The sequence below is a fragment of the Stenella coeruleoalba genome (genome assembly GCF_951394435.1).
Source record: "Stenella coeruleoalba genome assembly, contig: scaffold_111, whole genome shotgun sequence".
Lineage (NCBI taxonomy): Eukaryota > Metazoa > Chordata > Mammalia > Artiodactyla > Delphinidae > Stenella > Stenella coeruleoalba.
The window spans coordinates 272,613-294,864 of NW_027645943.1; the positions used below are offsets into that span (position 1 = coordinate 272,613).

The 22,252-nt window shown below is 43.9% G+C and overlaps 1 long non-coding RNA gene across 16 annotated transcripts in view; it reads left to right on the forward strand.

Moving 5' to 3' along the window:
• The window catches only part of LOC307181455, a 947,438-nt gene that overhangs the window by 239,630 nt on the left and 685,556 nt on the right, over positions 1-22,252 (forward strand). Inside the window, exon 1 of one of the 16 annotated variants that reach the window (XR_013826800.1) lies at positions 6,316-6,395. The exons of the other annotated variants lie outside the window; for them this stretch is intronic. This is a non-coding gene — a long non-coding RNA (uncharacterized lncRNA). Of the gene's footprint in view, positions 1-6,315; positions 6,396-22,252 lie in introns of those variants that run through there. 16 annotated transcript variants of the gene reach the window in all.

Consider the following 22,252-nt stretch of genomic DNA (forward strand, 5'->3'; position numbering starts at 1 on the left):
CGTACCTGAATCCTCTCATTATGCTGCTACGGGCCTGATGACATAGATTTCATTGCTGAGTGATACTGCATTGTACGTAAGTACCACAAGTTCTTTATCCATTTTTCACTTTCTGTGATATTGAACTTCTACGGTAAACGAGGTTCTTGTAAACAGAGGCGTCCCAAACTTTGGGGTGGCTGTGTCTTTTTTATTTTAATTTCCCTAAGCTATAGGACCATAAGTGGCAGTGCCCTAGGCTTTGTTGCTTTCTTTTTTAGATGTTTCAGGAAACACCATACACATCTCCCGAGTGTCTGTTGGCAATTTACATCCCGCCCATCAGCATAACAAGGCTCCCAGTTCTCCATGGCCTGTCCTGCCTTTCTGGATTTTACACTTTTTTCAGATGGCCCTTTTGACCGGGGGGAAGTGAGACTTCATTGTAGTGCAGATTTCCTTTGCAAGCTTGCTTGGTTGGCCAAAAAGGGCATATGCGTTTTTTCCTGAATATATTCAGGAAAAAACGCATATGCCCTTTTTGGCCAAGTGCATCATTGTGGACGTTCTGCCTCTTTTCCTATGCTTTCAGTGCAATTCCAGTCTACCTCCTGAAATCGGTTTCCTGCAATTCTGCCCCGCTTTCAAGTCCTCTTGGCAGCCTTACCTCAGTCTATTTTTGGACGATAGCTGTCATTTATAACTCTGCAGGTTTGTGAATTACAGTGCCCCTGAGCTCCTTTCTTCAACTCGCTTTCTTGTGAGCTGGCCGCAACACCGCAGGATGGCTTCAGGCCCTAATCTGCTACCGGCACGGCACGCTGAGCCTTTGGTTATTTCCTCTTCCTGGTGGGAAATGAGAGTTAAATTTGCCCGTCCAGACACCTCCAGCTAGTCTCTCATTGGTTCTCCCTATTCCTGTTCATCTTCCGCAGAAATTGCAAACTGGGCCAAACAGGAGGTTAAAGGGACTGACTCTCCAACTGAGGAGAGTGTTAGTAAAGCGTCTGGAATGTTGCACCCGAGTACCAGGGTACGAAAACGGAGACATATTTGAACACGTCTCCTGATCACATGGTTGATCATACTCTAGGTTCTACATGCATGTTTTAGCTGAAGGAAGAATACCTTAAACCTGGGTAGTAGAAACCCGTGGAATGGGTACCATGCAATATGACTTCAAAGGGTCTACATTTGCTCACCGAACCTCTCCAATCCTATCACTGCTGCGTTTATGCCCCTGTACACATGCTTGATTCTCTTTCGGAGACATAGCAATCCATAGGTTTTAAGATACTTACTAGTCAGGTACATTCTTAGGCATTTAACATGCGGTGTTGAGTCCATTTCGTTGAGCAAGGAGTAGCTCTTGTCTATTCCATATTTGGCTTAAGGACCTTTATCTGTGCTCATTTCAATCTCTGGTTTTATGCAGCACCCCAACTCACCTTTCCACTTAAGCAAGCATAAGTTGCTTTTCTAAATTTGAGACACTGTTGTGTTTTGGAATTCAGTTCCTGTGTAGCCAAGTTTACATTCTGTGTATTAGTGATACCTTATGATGTTTCTTTTTCTGTGTGACTTATTTCAGTTAGAATCATCGTACCTGAATCCACTCATTATGTTGCTACGGGCCTGATGACATAGATTTCATTGCTGAGTGATACTGCATTGTACGTAAGTACCACAAGTTCTTTATCCATTTTTCACTTTCTGTGATATTGAACTTGTACGGTAAATGAGGTTCTTGTAAACGGAGGCGTCCCAAACTTTGGGGTGGCTGTGTCTTTTTTATTTTAATTTTCCTAAGCTATAGGACCATAGGTGGAAGTGCCCTAGGTTCTGTTGCTTTGTTTTTTAGATGTTTCAGGAAACACCATACACTTCTCCCGAGTGGTTGTTGGCAATTTACATCCCGCCCATCAGCATAACAAGGCTCCCAGTTCTCCATGGCCTGTCCTGCCTTTCTGGATTTTACACTTTTTTCAGATGGCCCTTTTGACCGGGGGGAAGTGAGACTTCATTGTAGTGCAGATTTCCTTTGCAAGCTTGCTTGGTTGGCCAAAAAGGGCGTATGCGTTTTTTCCTGAATATATTCAGGAAAAAACGCATACGCCCTTTTTGGCCAAGTGCATCATTGTGGACGTTCTGCCTCTTTTCCTATGCTTTCAATGCAATTCCAGTCTACCTCCTGAAATCGGTTTCCTGCAATTCTGCCCCGCTTTCAAGTCCTCTTGGCAGCCTTACTTCAGTCTATTTTTGGACGATAGCTGTCATTTATAACTCTGCAGGTTTGTGAATTACAGTGCCCCTGAGCTCCTTTCTTCAACTCGGTTTCTTTTGAGCTGGCTGCAACACCGCAGGATGGCTTCAGGCCCTAATCTGGTTCCGGTACGGCACGCTGAGCCTTTGGTTATTTCCTCTTCCTGGTGGGAAATGAGAGTTAAATTTGCCCGTCCAGACACCTCCAGCTAGCCTCTCATTGGTTCTCGCTATTCCTGTTCATCTTCCGCAGAAATTGCAAACTGGGCCAAACAGGAGGTTAAAGGGACTGACTCTCCAAGTGGGGAGAGTGTTAGTAAAGCGTCTGCAATGTTGCACCCGAGTACCAGGGGAGGAAAACTGAGACATATTTGAACACGTCTCCCGATCACATGGTTGATCATACTCTAGGTTCCACATGCATGTTTTAGCTGAAGGAAGAATACCTTAAACCTGGGGAGTTGAAACCCGTGGAATGGGTACCATGCAATATGACTTCAAAGGGTCTTCATTTGCTCACCGAACCTCTCCAATCCTATCACTGCTGCGTTTATGCCCCTGTACACATGCTTGATTCTCTTTCGGAGACATAGCAATCCATAGGTTTTAAGATACTTACAAGTCAGGTACATTCTTAGGCGTTTAATATGGGGGTGTTGAGTCCATTTCGTTGAGCAAGGAGTAGCTCTTGTCTATTCCATATTTGGCTTAAGGAACTTTATCTGTGCTCATTTCAATCTCTGGTTTTATGCAGCACCCCAACTCACCTTTCCCCTTAAGCAAGCATAAGTTGGTTTTCTAAATTTGAGACCCTCTTCTGTTCTGTAATTAAGTTCCTGTGTAGCCAAGTTTACATTCCGTGTATTACTGATATTTTATGATGTTTCTTTTTCTGTGTGACTTATTTCAGTTAGAATCATCATACCTGAATCCACTCATTGTGCTGCTAAGGGCCTGATGACATAGATTTCATTGCTGAGTGATATTGCTTTGTAAGTGAATACCACAACTTCTTTATCCATTTTTCACTTTCTGCGATGTTGAACTTGTACTGTAAACGAGGTTCTTGTAAACAGAGCCGTTCCAAACTTTGGGGTGGCTGTGTCTTTTTGATTTTAATTTCCCTAAGCTATAGGACCATAAGTGGCAGTGCCCTAGGCTCTGTTGCTTTGTTTTTTAGATGTTTCAGGAAACACCATACACTTCTCCCAAGTGTCTGTTGGCAATTTACATCCCGCCCATCAGCATAACAAGGCTCCCAGTTCTCAATGGCCTGTTGCCTTTCTGGATTTTACACTTTTTTCAGATGGCCCTTTTGACCGGGGGGAAGTGAGACTTCATTGTAGTGCAGATTTCCTTTGCAAGCTTGCTTGGTTGGCCAAAAAGGGCGTATGCGTTTTTTCCTGAATATATTCAGGAAAAAACGCATACGCCCTTTTTGGCCAAGTGCATCATTGTGGACGTTCTGCCTCTTTTCCTATGCTTTCAATGCAATTCCAGTCTACCTCCTGAAATCGGTTTCCTGCAATTCTGCCCCGCTTTCAAGTCCTCTTGGCAGCCTTACTTCAGTCTATTTTTGGACGATAGCTGTCATTTATAACTCTGCAGGTTTGTGAATTACAGTGCCCCTGAGCTCCTTTCTTCAACTCGCTTTCTTGTGAGCTGGCCGCAACACCGCAGGATGGCTTCAGGCCCTAATCTGGTTCCGGCCCGGCATGCTGAGCCTTTGGTTAATTCCTCTTCCTGGTGGGAAATGAGAGTTAAATTTGCCCGTCCAGACACCTCCAGCTAGCCTCTCATTGGTTCTCGCTATTCCTGTTCATCTTCCGCAGAAATTGCAAACTGGGCCAAACAGGAGGTTAAAGGGACTGACTCTCCAAGTGGGGAGAGTGTTAGTAAAGCGTCTGGAATGTTGCACCCGAGTACCAGGGGAGGGAAACTGAGACATATTTGAACACGTCTCCCGATCACATGGTTGATCATACTCTAGGTTCCACATGCATGTTTTAGCTGAAGGAAGAATACCTTAAACCTGGGTAGTTGAAACCCGTGGAATGGGTACCATGCAATATGACTTCAAAGGGTCTTCATTTGCTCACCGAACCTCTCCAATCCTATCACTGCTGCGTTTATGCCCCTGTACACATGCTTGATTCTCTTTCGGAGACATAGCAATCCATAGGTTTTAAGTTACTTACTAGTCAGGTACATTCTTAGGCGTTTAATATGGGGTGTTGAGTCCATTTCGTTGAGCAAGGAGTAGCTCTTGTCTATTCCATATTTGGCTTAAGGAACTTTATCTGTGCTCATTTCAATCTCTGGTTTTATGCAGCACCCCAACTCACCTTTACCGTTAAGCAAGAATAAGTTGGTTTTCTAAATTTGAGACCCTGTTCTGTTCTGTAATTCAGTTCCTGTGTAGCCAAGTTTCCATTCCGTGTATTACTGATATCTTATGATGTTTCTTTTTCTGTGTGACTTATTTCAGTTAGAATCATCATACCTGAATCCACTCATTGTGCTGCTAAGTTCCTGATGACACAGATTTCATTGCTGAGTGATATTGCTTTGTAAGTAAATACCACAACTTCTTTATCCATTTTTCACTTTCTGCGATGTTGAACTTGTACTGTAAACGAGGTTCTTGTAAACAGAGCCATTCCAAACTTTGGGGTGGCTGTGTCTTTTTTATTTTAATTTCCCTAAGCTATAGGACCATAAGTGGAAGTGCCCTAGGTTCTGTTGCTTTGCTTTTTAGATGTTTCAGGAAACACCATACACTTCTCCCGAGTGGTTGTTGGCAATTTACATCCCGCCCATCAGCATAACAAGGCTCCCAGTTCTCCATGGCCTGTCCTGCCTTTCTGGATTTTACACTTTTTTCAGATGGCCCTTTTGACCGGGGGGAAGTGAGACTTCATTGTAGTGCAGATTTCCTTTGCAAGCTTGCTTGGTTGGCCAAAAAGGGCGTATGCGTTTTTTCCTGAATATATTCAGGAAAAAACGCATACGCCCTTTTTGGCCAAGTGCATCATTGTGGACGTTCTGCCTCTTTTCCTATGCTTTCAATGCAATTCCAGTCTACCTCCTGAAATCGGTTTCCTGCAATTCTGCCCCGCTTTCAAGTCCTCTTGGCAGCCTTACTTCAGTCTATTTTTGGACGATAGCTGTCATTTATAACTCTGCAGGTTTGTGAATTACAGTGCCCCTGAGCTCCTTTCTTCAACTCGGTTTCTTTTGAGCTGGCCGCAACACCGCAGGATGGCTTCAGGCCCTAATCTGGTTCCGGCCCGGCATGCTGAGCCTTTGGTTAATTCCTCTTCCTGGTGGGAAATGAGAGTTAAATTTGCCCGTTCAGACACCTCCAGCTAGTCTCTCATTGGTTCTCGCTATTCCTGTTCATCTTCCGCAGAAATTGCAAACTGGGCCAAACAGGAGGTTAAAGGGACTGACTCTCCAAGTGGGGAGAGTGTTAGTAAAGCGTCTGGAATGTTGCACCCGAGTACCAGGGGAGGAAAACTGAGACATATTTGAACACGTCTCCCGTTCACATGGTTGATCATACTCTGGGTTCCACATGCATGTTTTAGCTGAAGGAAGAATACCTTAAACCTGGAGAGTTGAGACCCGTGGAATGGGTACCATGCAATATGACTTCAAAGGGTCTACATTTGCTCACCGAACCTCTCCAATCCTATCACTGCTGCGTTTATGCCCCTGTACACACGCTTGATTCTCTTTTGGAGACATAGCAATCCATAGGTTTTAAGATACTTACTAGTCAGGTACATTCTTAGGCGTTTAATATGGGGTGTTGAGTCCATTTCGTTGAGCAAGGAGTAGCTCTTGTCTATTCCATATTTGGCTTAAGGAACTTTATCTGTGCTCATTTCAATCTCTGGTTTTATGCAGCACCCCAACTCACCTTTACCCTTAAGCAAGCATAAGTTGGTTTTCTAAATTTGAGACCCTGTTCTGTTTTGGAATGCAGTTCCTGTGTAGCCAAGTTTACATTCCGTGTATTAGTGATACCTTATGATGTTTCTTTTTCTGTGTGACTTATTTCAGTTAGAATCATCGTACCTGAATCCACTCATTATGTTGCTACGGGCCTGATGACATAGATTTCATCGCTGAGTGATACTGCATTGTACGTAAGTACCACAAGTTCTTTATCCATTTTTCACTTTCTGTGATATTGAACATGTACGGTAAACGAGGTTCTTGTAAACGGAGGCGTCCCAAACTTTGGGGTGGCTGTGTCTTTTTTATTTTAATTTCCCTAAGCTATAGGACCATAAGTGGAAGTGCCCTAGGTTCTGTTGCTTTGTTTTTTAGATGTTTCAGGAAACACCATACACTTCTCCCGAGTGGTTGTTGGCAATTTACATCCCGCCCATCAGCATAACAAGGCTCCCAGTTCTCCATGGCCTGTCCTGCCTTTCTGGATTTTACACTTTTTTCAGATGGCCCTTTTGACCGGGGGGAAGTGAGACTTCATTGTAGTGCAGATTTCCTTTGCAAGCTTGCTTGGTTGGCCAAAAAGGGCGTATGCGTTTTTTCCTGAATATATTCAGGAAAAAACGCATACGCCCTTTTTGGCCAAGTGCATCATTGTGGACGTTCTGCCTCTTTTCCTATGCTTTCAATGCAATTCCAGTCTACCTCCTGAAATTGGTTTCCTGCAATTCTGCCCCGCTTTCAACTCCTCTTGGCAGCCTTACTTCAGTCTATTTTTGGACGATAGCTGTCATTTATAACTCTGCAGGTTTGTGAATTACAGTGCCCCTGAGCTCCTTTCTTCAACTCGGATTCTTTTGAGCTGGCTGCAACACCGCAGGATGGCTTCAGGCCCTAATCTGGTTCCGGTATGGCACGCTGAGCCTTTGGTTATTTCCTCTTCCTGGTGGGAAATGAGAGTTAAATTTGCCCGTCCAGACACCTCCAGCTAGCCTCTCATTGGTTCTCGCTATTCCTGTTCATCTTCCGCAGAAATTGCAAACTGGGCCAAACAGGAGGTTAAAGGGACTGACTCTCCAAGTGGGGAGAGTGTTAGTAAAGCGTCTGCAATGTTGCACCCGAGTACCAGGGGAGGAAAACTGAGACATATTTGAACACGTCTCCCGATCACATGGTTGATCATACTCTAGGTTCCACATGCATGTTTTAGCTGAAGGAAGAATACCTTAAACCTGGGTAGTTGAAACCCGTGGAATGGGAACCATGCAATATGACTTCAAAGGGTCTTCATTTGCTCACCGAACCTCTCCAATCCTATCACTGCTGCGTTTATGCCCCTGTACACATGCTTGATTCTCTTTCGGAGACATAGCAATCCATAGGTTTTAAGATACTTACAAGTCAGGTACATTCCTAGGCGTTTAATATGGGGGTGTTGAGTCCATTTCGTTGAGCAAGGAGTAGCTCTTTTCTATTCCATATTTGGCTTAAGGAACTTTATCTGTGCTCATTTCAATCTCTGGTTTTATGCAGCACCCCAGCTCACCTTTACCCTTAAGCAAGCATAAGTTGTTTTTCTAAATTTGAGACCCTCTTCTGTTCTGTAATTCAGTTCCTGTGTAGCCAAGTTTACATTCCGTGTATTACTGATATTTTATGATGTTTCTTTTTCTGTGTGACTTATTTCAGTTAGAATCATCATACCTGAATCCACTCATTGTGCTGCTAAGGGCCTGATGACATAGATTTCATTGCTGAGTGATATTGCTTTGTAAGTGAATACCACAACTTCTTTATCCATTTTTCACTTTCTGCGATGTTGAACTTGTACTGTAAACGAGGTTCTTGTAAACAGAGCCGTTCCAAACTTTGGGGTGGCTGTGTCTTTTTGATTTTAATTTCCCTAAGCTATAGGACCATAAGTGGCAGTGCCCTAGGCTCTGTTGCTTTGTTTTTTAGATGTTTCAGGAAACACCATACACTTCTCCGGAGTGTCTGTTGGCAATTTACATCCCGCCCATCAGCATAACAAGGCTCCCAGTTCTCAATGGCCTGTTGCCTTTCTGGATTTTACACTTTTTTCAGATGGCCCTTTTGACCGGGGGGAAGTGAGACTTCATTGTAGTGCAGATTTCCTTTGCAAGCTTGCTTGGTTGGCCAAAAAGGGCGTATGCGTTTTTTCCTGAATATATTCAGGAAAAAACGCATACGCCCTTTTTGGCCAAGTGCATCATTGTGGACGTTCTGCCTCTTTTCCTATGCTTTCAATGCAATTCCAGTCTACCTCCTGAAATCGGTTTCCTGCAATTCTGCCCTGCTTTCAAGTCCTCTTGGCAGCCTTACTTCAGTATATTTTTGGACGATAGCTGTCATTTATAACTCTGCAGGTTTGTGAATTACAGTGACCCTGAGCTCCTTTCTTCAACTCGGTTTCTTTTGAGCTGGCCGCAACACCGCAGGATGGCTTCAGGCCCTAATCTGGTTCCGGCCCGGCATGCTGAGCCTTTGGTTAATTCCTCTTCCTGGTGGGAAATGAGAGTTAAATTTGCCGGTTCAGACACCTCCAGCTAGTCTCTCATTGGTTCTCGCTATTCCTGTTCATCTTCCGCAGAAATTGCAAACTGGGCCAAACAGGAGGTTAAAGGGACTGACTCTCCAAGTGGGGAGAGTGTTAGTAAAGCATCTGGAATGTTGCACCCGAGTACCAGGGGAGGAAAACTGAGACATATTTGAACACGTCTCCCGTTCACATGGTTGATCATACTCTGGGTTCCACATGCATGTTTTAGCTGAAGGAAGAATACCTTAAACCTGGAGAGTTGAGACCCGTGGAATGGGTACCATGCAATATGACTTCAAAGGGTCTTCATTTGCTCACCGAACCTCTCCAATCCTATCACTGCTGCGTTTATGCCCCTGTACACACGCTTGATTCTCTTTTGGAGACATAGCAATCCATAGGTTTTAAGATACTTACTAGTCAGGTACATTCTTAGGCGTTTAATATGGGGTGTTGAGTCCATTTCGTTGAGCAAGGAGTAGCTCTTGTCTATTCCATATTTGGCTTAAGGAACTTTATCTGTGCTCATTTCAATCTCTGGTTTTATGCAGCACCCCAACTCACCTTTACCCTTAAGCAAGCATAAGTTGGTTTTCTAAATTTGAGACCCTGTTCTGTTTTGGAATGCAGTTCCTGTGTAGCCAAGTTTACATTCCGTGTATTAGTGATATCTTTTGATGTTTCTTTTTCTGTGTGACTTATTTCAGTTAGAATCATCGTACCTGAATCCACTCATTATGCTGCTACGGGCCTGATGACATAGATTTCATTGCTGAGTGATACTGCATTGTACGTAAGTACCACAAGTTCTTTATCCATTTTTCACTTTCTGTGATATTGAACTTGTACGGTAAACGAGGTTCTTGTAAACGGAGGTGTCCCAAACTTTGGGGTGGCTGTGTCTTTTTGATTTTAATTTCCCTAAGCTATAGGACCATAAGTGGAAGTGCCCTAGGCTCTGTTGCTTTGTTTTTTAGATGTTTCAGGAAACACCATACACTTCTCCCGAGTGGTTGTTGGCAATTTACATCCCGCCCATCAGCATAACAAGGCTCCCAGTTCTCCATGGCCTGTCCTGCCTTTCTGGATTTTACACTTTTTTCAGATGGCCCTTTTGACCGGGGGGAAGTGAGACTTCATTGTAGTGCAGATTTCCTTTGCAAGCTTGCTTGGTTGGCCAAAAAGGGCGTATGCGTTTTTTCCTGAATATATTCAGGAAAAAACGCATACGCCCTTTTTGGCCAAGTGCATCATTGTGGACGTTCTGCCTCTTTTCCTATGCTTTCAATGCAATTCCAGTCTACCTCCTGAAATCGGTTTCCTGCAATTCTGCCCCGCTTTCAAGTCCTCTTGGCAGCCTTACTTCAGTCTATTTTTGGACGATAGCTGTCATTTATAACTCTGCAGGTTTGTGAATTACAGTGCCCCTGAGCTCCTTTCTTCAACTCGGTTTCTTTTGAGCTGGCCGCAACACTGCAGGATGGCTTCAGGCCCTAATCTGGTTCCGGCACGGCACGCTGAGCCTTTGGTTATTTCCTCTTCCTGGTGGGAAATGAGAGTTATATTTGCCCGTCCAGACACCTCCAGCTAGTCTCTCATTGGTTCTCGCTATTCCTGTTCATCTTCCGCAGAAATTGCAAACTGGGCCAAACAGGAGGTTAAAGGCGCTGACTCTCCAAGTGGGGAGAGTGTTAGTAAAGCGTCTGGAATGTTGCACCCGAGTACCAGGGGAGGAAAACTGAGACATATTTGAACACGTCTCCCGTTCACATGGTTGATCATACTTGGGTTCCACATGCATGTTTTAGCTGAAGGAAGAATACCTTAAACCTGGAGAGTTAAGACCCGTGGAATGGGTACCATGCAATATGACTTCAAAGGGTCTTCATTTGCTCACCGAACCTCTCCAATCCTATCACTGCTGCGTTTATGCCCCTGTACACATGCTTGATTCTCTTTCGGAGACTTAGCAATCCATAGGTTTTAAGATACTTACTAGTCAGGTACATTCTTAGGCGTTTAATATGCGGTGTTGAGTCCATTTCGTTGAGCAAGGAGTAGCTCTTGTCTATTCCATATTTGGCTTAAGGAAGTTTATCTGTGCTCATTTCAATCTCTGGTTTTATGCAGCACCCCAACTCACCTTTCCCCTTAAGCAAGCATAAGTTGGTTTTCTAAATTTGAGACCCTGTTCTGTTCTGTAATTCAGTTCCTGTGTAGCCAAGTTTCCATTCCGTGTATTACTGATATCTTATGATGTTTCTTTTTCTGTGTGACTTATTTCAGTTAGAATCATCATACCTGAATCCACTCATTGTTCTGCTAAGGGCCTGATGACACAGATTTCATTGCTGAGTGATATTGCTTTGTAAGTAAATACCACAACTTCTTTATCCATTTTTCACTTTCTGCGATGTTTAACTTGTACTGTAAACGAGGTTCTTGTAAACAGAGCCATTCCAAACTTTGGCGTGGCTGTGTCTTTTTGATTTTAATTTCCCTAAGCTATAGGACCATAAGTGGAAGTGCCCTAGGCTCTGTTGCTTTGTTTTTTAGATGTTTCAGGAAACACCATACACTTCTCCCGAGTGGTTGTTGGCAATTTACATCCCGCCCATCAGCATAACAAGGCTCCCAGTTCTCCATGGCCTGTCCTGCCTTTCTGGATTTTACACTTTTTTCAGATGGCCCTTTTGACCGGGGGGAAGTGAGACTTCATTGTAGTGCAGATTTCCTTTGCAAGCTTGCTTGGTTGGCCAAAAAGGGCGTATGCGTTTTTTCCTGAATATATTCAGGAAAAAACGCATACGCCCTTTTTGGCCAAGTGCATCATTGTGGACGTTCTGCCTCTTTTCCTATGCTTTCAATGCAATTCCAGTCTACCTCCTGAAATCGGTTTCCTGCAATTCTGCCCCGCTTTCAAGTCCTCTTGGCAGCCTTACTTCAGTCTATTTTTGGACGATAGCTGTCATTTATAACTCTGCAGGTTTGTGAATTACAGTGCCCCTGAGCTCCTTTCTTCAACTCGGTTTCTTTTGAGCTGGCCGCAACACCGCCGGATGGCTTCAGGCCCTAATCTGGTTCCGGCCCGGCATGCTGAGCCTTTGGTTAATTCCTCTTCCTGGTGGGAAATGAGAGTTAAATTTGCCGGTTCAGACACCTCCAGCTAGTCTCTCATTGGTTCTCGCTATTCCTGTTCATCTTCCGCAGAAATTGCAAACTGGGGCAAACAGGAGGTTAAAGGGACTGACTCTCCAAGTGGGGAGAGTGTTAGTAAAGCGTCTGCAATGTTGCACCCGAGTACCAGGGGAGGAAAACTGAGACATATTTGAACACGTCTCTCGATCACATGGTTGATCATACTCTAGGTTCCACATGCATGTTTTAGCTGAAGGAAGAATACCTTAAACCTGGGTAGTTGAAACCCGTGGAATGGGTACCATGCAATATGACTTCAAAGGGTCTTCATTTGCTCACCGAACCTCTCCAATCCTATCACTGCTGCGTTTATGCCCCTGTACACATGCTTGATTCTCTTTCGGAGACATAGCAATCCATAGGTTTTAAGATACTTACAAGTCAGGTACATTCTTAGGCGTTTAATATGGGGGTGTTGAGTCCATTTCGTTGAGCAAGGAGTAGCTCTTTTCTATTCCATATTTGGCTTAAGGAACTTTATCTGTGCTCATTTCAATCTCTGGTTTTATGCAGCACCCCAACTCACCTTTACCCTTAAGCAAGCATAAGTTGTTTTTCTAAATTTGAGACCCTCTTCTGTTCTGTAATTCAGTTCCTGTGTAGCCAAGTTTACATTCCGTGTATTACTGATATCTTATGATGTTTCTTTTTCTGTGCGACTTATTTCAGTTAGAATCATCATACCTGAATCCACTCATTGTGCTGCTAAGGGCCTGATGACACAGATTTCATTGCTGAGTGATATTGCTTTGTAAGTAAATACCACAACTTCTTTATCCATTTTTCACTTTCTGCGATGTTGAACTTGTACTGTAAACGTGGTTCTTGTAAACAGAGCCGTTCCAAACTTTGGGGTGGCTGTGTCTTTTTGATTTTAAATTCCCTAAGCTATAGGACCATAAGTGGAAGTGCCCTAGGCTCTGTTGCTTTGTTTTTTAGATGTTTCAGGAAACACCATACACTTCTCCCGAGTGGTTGTTGGCAATTTACATCCCGCCCATCAGCATAACAAGGTTCCCAGTACTCCATGTCCTGTCCTGCCTTTCTGGATTTTACACTTTTTTCAGATGGCCCTTTTGACCGGGGGGAAGTGAGACTTCATTGTAGTGCAGATTTCCTTTGCAAGCTTGCTTGGTTGGCCAAAAAGGGCGTATGCGTTTTTTCCTGAATATATTCAGGAAAAAACGCATACGCCCTTTTTGGCCAAGTGCATCATTGTGGACGTTCTGCCTCTTTTCCTATGCTTTCAATGCAATTCCAGTCTACCTCCTGAAATCGGTTTCCTGCAATTCTGCCCCGCTTTCAAGTCCTCTTGGCAGCCTTACTTCAGTCTATTTTTGGACGATAGCTGTCATTTATAACTCTGCAGGTTTGTGAATTACAGTGCCCCTGAGCTCCTTTCTTCAACTCGCTTTCTTTTGAGCTGGCCGCAACACCGCAGGATGGCTTCAGGCCCTAATCTGGTTCCGGCACGGCACACTGAGCCTTTGGGTATTTCCTCTTCCTGGTGGGAAATGAGAGTTAAATTTGCCCGTCCAGACACCTCCAGCTAGCCTCTCATTGGTTCTCGCTATTCCTGTTCATCTTCCGCAGAAATTGCAAACTGAGCCAATTGGAGGTTAAAGGCGCTGACTCTCCAAGTGGGGAGAGTGTTAGTAAATCATCTGGAATGTTGCACCCGAGTACCAGGGGAGGAAAACTGAGACATATTTGAACACGTCTCCCGTTCACATGGTTGATCATACTTGGGTTCCACATGCATGTTTTAGCTGAAGGAAGAATACCTTAAACCTGGAGAGTTGAGACCCGTGTAATGGGTACCATGCAATATGACTTCAAAGGGTCTTCATTTGCTCACCGAACCTCTCCAATCCTATCACTGCTGCGTTTATGCCCCTGTACACACGCTTGATTCTCTTTTGGAGACATAGCAATCCATAGGTTTTACGATACTTACTAGTCAGGTACATTCTTAGGCGTTTAATATGCGGTGTTGAGTCCATTTCGTTGAGCAAGGAGTAGCTCTTGTCTATTCCATATTTGGCTTAAGGAACTTTATCTGTGCTCATTTCAATCTCTGGTTTTATGCAGCACCCCAACTCACCTTTACCCTTAAGCAAGCATAAGTTGGTTTTCTAAATTTGAGACCCTGTTCTGTTCTGTAATTCAGTTCCTGTGTAGCCAAGTTTACATTCCGTGTATTACTGATATCTTATGATGTTTCTTTTTCTGTGTGACTTATTTCAGTTAGAATCATCATACCTGAATCCACTCATTGTGCTGCTAAGGGCCTGATGACACAGATTTCATTGCTGAGTGATATTGCTTTGTAAGTAAATACCACAACTTCTTTATCCATTTTTCACTTTCTGCGATGTTGAACTTGTACTGTAAACGAGGTTCTTGTAAACAGAGGCGTCCCAAACTTTGGGGTGACTGTGTCTTTTTGATTTTAATTTCCCTAAGCTATAGGACCATAAGTGGAAGTGCCCTAGGCTCTGTTGCTTTGTTTTTTAGATGTTTCAGGAAACACCATACACTTCTCCCGAGTGGTTGTTGGCAATTTACATCCCGCCCATCAGCATAACAAGGCTCCCAGTTCTCCATGGCCTGTCCTGCCTTTCTGGATTTTACACTTTTTTCAGATGGCCCTTTTGACCGGGGGGAAGTGAGACTTCATTGTAGTGCAGATTTCCTTTGCAAGCTTGCTTGGTTGGCCAAAAAGTGCTAATGCGTTTTTTCCTGAATATATTCAGGAAAAAACGCATACGCCCTTTTTGGCCAAGTGCATCATTGTGGACGTTCTGCCTCTTTTCCTATGCTTTCAATGCAATTCCAGTCTACCTCCTGAAATCGGTTTCCTGCAATTCTGCCCCGCTTTCAAGTCCTCTTGGCAGCCTTACTTCAGTCTATTTTTGGACGATAGCTGTCATTTATAACTCTGCAGGTTTGTGAATTACAGTGCCCCTGAGCTCCTTTCTTCAACTCGCTTTCTTGTGAGCTGTCCGCAACACCGCAGGATGGCTTCAGGCCCTAATCTGGTTCCGGCACGGCACGCTGAGCCTTTGGTTAATTCCTCTTCCTGGTGGGAAATGAGAGTTAAATTTGCCCGTCCAGACACCTCCAGCTAGTCTCTCATTGGTTCTCGCTATTCCTGTTCATCTTCCGCAGAAATTGCAAACTGGGGCAAACAGGAGGTTAAAGGCACTGACTCTCCAAGTAGGGAGAGTGTTAGTAAAGCGTCTGGAATGTTGCACCCGAGTACCAGGGTACGAAAACTGAGACATATTTGAACACGTCTCCCGATCACATGGTTGATCATACTCTAGGTTCCACATGCATGTTTTAGCTGAAGGAAGAATACCTTAAACCTGGAGAGTTGAGACCCGTGTAATGGGTACCATGCAATATGACTTCAAAGGGTCTTCATTTGCTCACCGAACCTCTCCAATACTATCACTGCTGCGTTTATGCCCCTGTACACACGCTTGATTCTCTTTTGGAGACATAGCAATCCATAGGTTTTACGATACTTACTAGTCAGGTACATTCTTAGGCGTTTAATATGCGGTGTTGAGTCCATTTCGTTGAGCAAGGAGTAGCTCTTGTCTATTCCATATTTGACTTAAGGAACTTTATCTGTGCTCATTTCAATCTCTGGTTTTATGCAGCACCCCAACTCACCTTTACCCTTAAGCAAGCATAAGTTGGTTTTCTAAATTTGAGACCCTGTTCTGTTTTGGAATGCAGTTCCTGTGTAGCCAAGTTTACATTCCGTGTTTTAGTGATATCTTATGATGTTTCTTTTTCTGTGTGACTTATTTCAGTTAGAATCATCGTACCTGAATCCACTCATTATGCTGCTACGGGCCTGATGACATAGATTTCATTGCTGAGTGATACTGCGTTGTAAGTAAATACCACAAGTTTTTTATCCATTTTTCACTTTCTGCAATGTTGAACTTGTACTGTAAACGAGGTTCTTGTAAACAGAGGCGTCCCAAACATTGGGGTGGCTGTGTTTTTTTGATTTTAATTTCCCTAAGCTATAGGACCATAAGTGGCAGTGCCCTAGGCTCTGTTGCTTTGTTTTTTAGATGTTTCAGGAAACACCATACACTTCTCCCGAGTGGTTGTTGGCAATTTACATCCCGCCCATCAGCATAACAAGGCTCCCAGTTCTCCATGGCCTGTCCTGCCTTTCTGGATTTTACACTTTTTTCAGATGGCCCTTTTGACCGGGGGGAAGTGAGACTTCATTGTAGTGCAGATTTCCTTTGCAAGCTTGCTTGGTTGGCCAAAAAGGGCGTATGCGTTTTTTCCTGAATATATTCAGGAAAAAACGCATACGCCCTTTTTGGCCAAGTGCATCATTGTGGACGTTCTGCCTCTTTTCCTGTGCTTTCAATGCAATTCCAGTCTACCTCCTGAAATCGGTTTCCTGCAATTCTGCCCCGCTTTCAAGTCCTCTTGGCAGCCTTACTTCAGTATATTTTTGGACGATAGCTGTCATTTATAACTCTGCAGGTTTGTGAATTACAGTGCCCCTGAGCTCCTTTCTTCAACTCGCTTTCTTGTGACCTGGCCGCAACACCGCAGGATGGCTTCAGGCCCTAATCTGGTTCCGGCACGGCATGCTGAGCCTTTGGTTATTTCCTCATCCTGGTGGGAAATGAGAGTTAAATTTGCCCGTCCAGACACCTCCAGCTAGTCTCTCATTGGTTCTCGCTATTCCTGTTCATCTTCCGCAGAAATTGCAAACTGGGCCAAACAGGAGGTTAAAGGCGCTGACTCTCCAAGTGGGGAGAGTGTTAGTAAAGCGTCTGGAATGTTGCACCCGAGTACCAGGGGAGGAAAACTGAGACATATTTGAACACGTCTCCCGTTCACACGGTTGATCATACTCTGGGTTCCACCTGCATGTTTTAGCTGAAGGAAGAATACTTTAAACCTGCAGAGTTGAGACCCGTGGAATTTGTCCCATGCAATATGACTTCAAAGGGTCTTCATTTGCTCATCGAACCTCTCCAATCCTATCACTGCTGCGTTTATGCCCCTGTACACATGCTTTATTCTCTTTCGGGGACATAGCAATCTATAGGTTTTAAGATACTTACTAGTCAGGTACATTCTTAGGCGTTTAATATGCGGTGTTGAGTCCATTTCGTTGAGCAAGGAGTAGCTCTTGTCTATTCCATATTTGGCTTAAGGAACTTTATCTGTGCTCATTTCAATCTCTGGTTTTATGCAGCACCCCAACTCACCTTTACCCTTAAGCAAGCATAAGTTGGTTTTCTAAATTTGAGACCCTGTTCTGTTCTGTAATTCAGTTCCTGTGTAGCCAAGTTTACATTCCGTGTATTACTGGTATCTTATGATGTTTCTTTTTCTGTGTGACTTATTTCAGTTAGAATCATCATACCTGAATCCACTCATTGTGCTGCTAAGGGCCTGATGACACAGATTTCATTGCTGAGTGATATTGCTTTGTAAGTAAATACCACAACTTCTTTATCCATTTTTCACTTTCTGCGATGTTGAACTTGTACTGTAAACGAGGTTCTTGTAAACAGAGCCGTTCCAAACTTTGGGGTGGCTGTGTCTTTTTGATTTTAATTTCCCTAAGCTATAGGACCATAAGTGGAAGTGCCCTAGGTTCTGTTGCTTTGTTTTTTAGATGTTTCAGGAAACACCATACACTTCTCCCGAGTGGTTGTTGGCAATTTACATCCCGCCCATCAGCATAACAAGGCTCCCAGTTCTCCATGGCCTGTCCTGCCTTTCTGGATTTTACACTTTTTTCAGATGGCCCTTTTGACCGGGGGGAAGTGAGACTTCATTGTAGTGCAGATTTCCTTTGCAAGCTTGCTTGGTTGGCCAAAAAGGGCGTATGCGTTTTTTCCTGAATATATTCAGGAAAAAACGCATACGCCCTTTTTGGCCAAGTGCATCATTGTGGACGTTCTGCCTCTTTTCCTATGCTTTCAATGCAATTCCAGTCTACCTCCTGAAATCGGTTTCCTGCAATTCTGCCCCGCTTTCAAGTCCTCTTGGCAGCCTTACTTCAGTCTATTTTTGGACGATAGCTGTCATTTATAACTCTGCAGGTTTGTGAATTACAGTGCCCCTGAGCTCCTTTCTTCAACTCGGTTTCTTTTGAGCTGGCCGCAACACCGCAGGATGGCTTCAGGCCCTAATCTGGTTCCGGTACGGCACGCTGAACCTTTGGTTATTTCCTCTTCCTGTTGGGAAATGAGAGTTAAATTTGCCCGTCCAGACACCTCCAGCTAGCCTCTCATTGGGTCTCGCTATTCCTGTTCATCTTCCGCAGAAATTGCAAACTGTGCCAAACAGGAGGTTAAAGGCGCTGACTCTCCAAGTGGGGAGAGTGTTAGTAAAGCGTCTGGAATGTTGCACCCGAGCACCGGGGGAGGAAAACTGAGACATATTTGAACACGTCTCCCGATCACATGGTTGATCATACTCTGGGTTCCACATGCATGTTTTAGCTGAAGGAAGAATACCTAAAACCTGGGTAGTTGAAACCCGTGGAATGGGTACCATGCAATATGACTTCAAAGGGTCTTCATTTGCTCACCGAACCTCTCCAATCCTATCACTGCTGCGTTTATGCCCCTGTACACATGCTTGATTCTCTTTCGGAGACATAGCAATCCATAGGTTTTAAGATACTTACTAGTCAGGTACATTCTTAGGCGTTTAATATGCGGTGTTGAGTCCATTTCGTTGAGCAAGGAGTAGCTCTTGTCTATTCCATATTTGGCTTAAGGAACTTTATCTGTGCTCATTTCAATCTCTGGTTTTATGCAGCACCCCAACTCACCTTTCCCCTTAAGCAAGCATAAGTTGGTTTTCTAAATTTGAGACCCTGTTCTGTTCTGTAATTCAGTTCCTGTGTAGCCAAGTTTACATTCCGTGTATTACTGGTATCTTATGGTGTTTCTTTTTCTGTGTGACTTATTTCAGTTAGAATCAACATACCTGAATCCACTCATTGTGCTGCTAAGGGCCTGGTGACACAGATTTCATTGCTGAGTGATATTGCTTTGTAAGTAAATACCACAACTTCTTTATCCATTTTTCACTTTCTGCGATGTTGAACTTGTACTGTAAACGAGGTTCTTGTAAACAGAGCCGTTCCAAACTTTGGGGTGGCTGTGTCTTTTTGATTTTAATTTCCCTAAGCTATAGGACCATAAGTGGAAGTGCCCTAGGTTCTGTTGCTTTGTTTTTTAGATGTTTCAGGAAACACCATACACTTCTCCCGAGTGGTTGTTGGCAATTTACATCCCGCCCATCAGCATAACAAGGCTCCCAGTTCTCCATGGCCTGTCCTGCCTTTCTGGATTTTACACTTTTTTCAGATGGCCCTTTTGACCGGGGGGAAGTGAGACTTCATTGTAGTGTAGATTTCCTTTGCAAGCTTGCTTGGTTGGCCAAAAAGGGCGTATGCGTTTTTTCCTGAATATATTCAGGAAAACACGCATACGCCCTTTTTGGCCAAGTGCATCATTGTGGACGTTCTGCCTCTTTTCCTATGCTTTCAATGCAATTCCAGTCTACCTCCTGAAATCGGTTTCCTGCAATTCTGCCCCGCTTTCAAGTCCTCTTGGCAGCCTTACTTCAGTCTATTTTTGGACGATAGCTGTCATTTATAACTCTGCAGGTTTGTGAATTACAGTGCCCCTGAGCTCCTTTCTTCAACTCGGTTTCTTTTGAGCTGGCCGCAATACCGCAGGATGGCTTCAGGCCATAATCTGGTTCCGGTACGGCACGCTGAGCCTTTGGTTATTTCCTCTTCCTGTTGGGAAATGAGAGTTAAATTTGCCCGTCCAGACACCTCCAGCTAGCCTCTCATTGGGTCTCGCTATTCCTGTTCATCTTCCGCAGAAATTGCAAACTGTGCCAAACAGGAGGTTAAAGGCGCTGACTCTCCAAGTGGGGAGAGTGTTAGTAAAGCGTCTGGAATGTTGCACCCGAGTACCAGGGGAGGAAAACTGAGACATATTTGAACACGTCTCCCGTTCACATGGTTGATCATACTCTGGGTTCCACATGCATGTTTTAGCTGAAGGAAGAATACCTAAAACCTGGGTAGTTGAAACCCGTGGAATGGGTACCATGCAATATGACTTCAAAGGGTCTTCATTTGCTCACCAAACCTCTCCAATCCTATCACTGCTGCGTTTATGCCCCTGTACACATGCTTGATTCTCTTTCGGAGACATAGCAATCCATAGGTTTTAAGATACTCACTAGTCAGGTACATTCTTAGGTGTTTAATATGCGGTGTTGAGTCCATTTCGTTGAGCAAGGAGTAGCTCTTGTCTATTCCATATTTGGCTTAAGGAACTTTATCTGTGCTCATTTCAATCTCTGGTTTTATGCAGCAACCCAACTCACCTTTTCCCTTAAGCAAGCATAAGTTGGTTTTCTAAATTTGAGAACCTGTTCTGTTTTGGAATTCAGTTCCTGTGTAGCCAAGTTTACATTCCGTGTATTAGTGATATCTTATGATGTTTCTTTTTCTGTGTGACTTATTTCAGTTAGAATCATCGTACCTGAATCTACTCATTATGCTGCTACGGGCCTGATGACATAGATTTCATTGCTGAGTGATACTGCATTGTACGTAAGTACCACAACTTCTTTATCCATTTTTCACTTTCTGCGATGTTGAACTTGTACTGTAAACGAGGTTCTTGTAAACAGAGCCGTTCCAAACTTTGGGGTGGCTGTGTCTTTTTGATTTTAATTTCCCTAAGCTATAGGACCATAAGTGGAAGTGCCCTAGGTTCTGTTGCTTTGTTTTTTAGATGTTTCAGGAAACACCATACACTTCTCCCGAGTGGTTGTTGGCAATTTACATCCCGCCCATCAGCATAACAAGGCTCCCAGTTCTCCATGGCCTGTCCTGCCTTTCTGGATTTTACACTTTTTTCAGATGGCCCTTTTGACCGGGGGGAAGTGAGACTTCATTGTAGTGCAGATTTCCTTTGCAAGCTTGCTTGGTTGGCCAAAAAGGGCGTATGCGTTTTTTCCTGAATATATTCAGGAAAAAACGCATACGCCCTTTTTGGCCAAGTGCATCATTATGGACGTTCTGCCTCTTTTCCTATGCTTTCAATGCAATTCCAGTCTACCTCCTGAAATCGGTTTCCTGCAATTCTGCCCCGCTTTCAAGTCCTCTTGGCAGCCTTACTTCAGTCTATTTTTGGACGATAGCTGTCATTTATAACTCTGCAGGTTTGTGAATTACAGTGCCCCTGAGCTCCTTTCTTCAACTCGCTTTCTTGTGACCTGGCCGCAACACCGCAGGATGGCTTCAGGCCCTAATCTGGTTCCGGCCCGGCACGCTGAGCCTTTGGTTAATTCCTCTTCCTGGTGGGAAATGAGAGTTAAATTTGCCCGTCCAGACACCTCCAGCTAGCCTCTCATTGGGTCTCGCTATTCCTGTTCATCTTCCGCAGAAATTGCAAACTGGGCCAAACAGGAGGTTAAAGGGACTGACTCTCCAAGTGGGGAGAGTGTTAGTAAAGCGTCTGGAATGTTGCACCCGAGTACCAGGGGAGGAAAACTGAGACATATTTGAACATGTCTCCCGATCACATGTTTGATCATACTCTAGGTTCCACATGCATGTTTTAGCTTAAGGAAGAATACCTTAAACCTGGGTAGTTGAAACCCGTGGAATGGGTACCATGCAATATGACTTCAAAGGGTCTTCATTTGCTCACCGAACCTCTCCAATCCTATCACTGCTGCGTTTATGCCCCTGTACACATGCTTGATTCTCTTTCAGAGACATAGCAATCCATAGGTTTTAAGATACTTACTAGTCAGGTACATTCTTAGGCGTTTAATATGGGGTGTTGAGTCCATTTCGTTGAGCAAGGAGTAGCTCTTGTCTATTCCATATTTGGCTTAAGGAACTTTATCTGTGCTCATTTCAATCTCTGGTTTTATGCAGCACCCCAACTCACCTTTACCCTTAAGCAAGAATAAGTTGGTTTTCTAAATTTGAGACCCTGTTCTGTTCTGTAATTCAGTTCCTGTGTAGCTAAGTTTACATTCCGTGTATTACTGATATCTTATGATGTTTCTTTTTCTGTGTGACTTATTTCAGTTAGAATCATCATACCTGAATCCACTCATTGTGCTACTAAGGGCCTGATGACACAGATTTCATTGCTGAGTGATATTGCTTTGTAAGTAAATACCACAACTTCTTTATCCATTTTTCACTTTCTGCGATGTTGAACTTGTACTGTA